Below are 2,749 nucleotides of genomic sequence, written 5' to 3'. Positions count from 1 at the left end.
GCAGATTCTGTCGCCACTGAGGTGGGGCCACCTGTGGTGCAGCTTTCAGACTTGGCTGGCTTCTTTTGATGTGTCAACTGCCCTGCTCTTCTCTGAGATCCTGCTGCCTGCTGAGACATCTTTGAGACAATCCACGTTGCCCAGCATCTTCGGGCTGGCACCAGGCACCAAGAATGGATTGGCAGGGGATGGGTCTTCCCTCTTTATAAGCACAGACTCATAGTAAACCTTGGTGCCTTGATCAGAGAAAATTTGTCTTGGCCTCATTCTTTTCTCTCCATCTAGTCTATTTTCAGCCCCAGCCTGCCTTTCAGGAGTACCTGGTTCAAGTTGGCCACGGGCAGCTAACAACTACATTGGTCTCCTCACAACTGAGATCACAAATATGTACCACCATCCCTGGCTCCTTCTCAGAGTATTAAAGGTAAGGGTACAGGACCTGGAAAGCAATATCCCTCCTTGCTATAGGGTCATTCAGAAGGGCTTTTACCTGGGAATTTAGGTTGCATAGAAAGATTGGAGGCTAAAGTGTGTGTTTGTGTGTGTGTGTGTGTGTGTGTGTAGGTTACAGTGTCAGGTGGCCATAGTGTTGAGCTTCAGATCTTTACTTTGTCCAGAAGTTTGACAGTGGATCTCTGAATAGCATAATCTTTCAGCCATCACACACTCCAGTAGGTATTGGGCAAACTGAGTCTACCAACTGAGACGTATTGTAGACCAGTTATATTGTGTTCTGAGGGAAAATTCAAAGCCAAAGCCCAAGTTCATTTCCATTTTTTAAGATGGGGGACAATGAGAAGTGCATAGTGATATTTTCTTCTCTGTCTCTACCTGTACTGGCTGGTTTGTGTGTCAACTTGACGTAGGCTAGAGTTATCACAGAGAAAGGAGCTTCAGTTGGGAAAGTCCCTCCATGAGATCCAGCTGTGGGGCATTTTCTCAATTAGTGATCAAGAGAGGGAGGGCCCATTGTGGGTGGTGCCATCCCTGGGCTGGTAGTCTTGGGTTCTATAAGAAAACAGGCTGAGCAAGCCAGGAGAAGCAAGCCAGTAAGTAATATCTGTCCTTGGCCTCTGCATCAGCTCCTGCTTCCTGATCTGCTTGAGTTCCAGTCCTGACTTCCTTGGGTGATCAACAGCAATGTGGAAAGTGTAAGCTGAATAAACCCTTTCCTTCTTAACTTGCTTCTCGGTCATCATGTTTGTTCAAGAATAGAAACACTGACTAAGACACTACCTTTCATCTCATCAACCCTACTTCATACAGTAAATAGGTAAGACCTCGCCCGAGGAGTGCCAAGGTCAAGCAAGCCAGAGGATGGTAAGATTAGTGTATACACTGGACTCAGGTACACTAGTTACCTCATGTCACAGTGGACATTACTCTGAACAAAATCAGTATGTGACTGATTACACTTCTTCAGGACCTCAGATGATCTCCTGCTTTAGGGTTTTCACTGCTGTGATGACAAATGTCTGAGGAATAACTTGAAGGAGGAATTTCTGATGTAGAGGATGGCAGAACGTGTGCTTGTTGGCTGTCTTCATTCTCTCCTCTTAGTCTGTATTCTTCTACAGGCTGTGTGAAAGTGCTGCCCACATCCCACACGTAGGGAAGGCTTCTCCCTTACCTAATTGCTTCTAGAAATGTCTCCACTGACATACCCGGAGGAGTGCTTATTTCTAGACACTTTTCAATCCAATCAAGGTGACAATTGAGATTGACCATTGTACTTACAAAGGGAAATACAGGGAGGGTAAACCCTCACAAGTCCTTGTGCCTCTCAACTTCAGATACACATTAGAATCACCCAGGGGAGCTTGATCACAGTCAAGGGCCACCAGGCATCCATGTGACACTAGTGTGAGCCAACACCGAGAAGCCTGCTGGAAAGAGGCTGTAAATCAAGAGTTCAGATTGTAGCAAGATCCCAACTGCTTTTATGTGTCTATGAGATTGCTGGCAGTTGGAAGGAGTGAATTTGAATTTTTCTGAAGTGGTACAATCCCTGTTGCAACACTAGGTGTCGCTGTAGAAAGGATGAAAGTTGTAAGGACACTGGTTTGTAGTCTATTTGAAGGATGTCTGAGGGAATGATGGCATGCAGACTCCTTTTCTTTTTTTTTAATATTCAAATTCAATATTTTTATTATGTATTTTCCTCAATTACATTTCCAATGCTATTCCAAAAGTCCCCCATACCCTCCCCCCTACTTCCCTACCCACCCATTCCGATTTTTTGGCCCTGGCGTTCCCCTGTACTGGGGCATATAAAGTTTGCATGTCCAATGGGCCTCTCTTTCCAGTGATGGCCAACTAGGCCATCTTTTGATACATATGCAGCTAGAGTCAAGAGCTCCGGGGTACTGGTTAGTTCATAATGTTGTTGCACCTACAGGGTTGCAGATCTCTTTAGCTCCTTGGATACTTTCTCTAGCTCCTCCATTGGGGGCCCTGTGATCCATCCAATAGCTGACTGTGAGCATCCACTTCTGTGTTTGCTAGGCCCCGGCCTAGTCTCACAAGAGACAGCTCTATCTGGGTCCTTGCAGCAAACGCTTGCTAGTGTATGCAATGGTGTCATCATTTGGAGGCTAATTATGGGATGGATCCCTGGATATGGCAGTCCTAGATGGTCCATCCTTTTGTCTCAGCTCCAAACTTTGTCTCAGTAACTCCTTCCATGGGTGATTGTTTCCAATTCTAAGAAGGGGCAAACTGTCCACACTTTGGTCTTCGTTCTTCTTCA

The sequence above is a fragment of the Mus caroli genome, unplaced genomic scaffold (assembly GCF_978045245.1).
Source record: "Mus caroli unplaced genomic scaffold, Mus_caroli_1 scaffold_16, whole genome shotgun sequence".
In the NCBI taxonomy this organism is placed as follows: Eukaryota; Metazoa; Chordata; class Mammalia; order Rodentia; family Muridae; genus Mus; species Mus caroli.
This window is presented reverse-complemented; position numbering follows the sequence as displayed.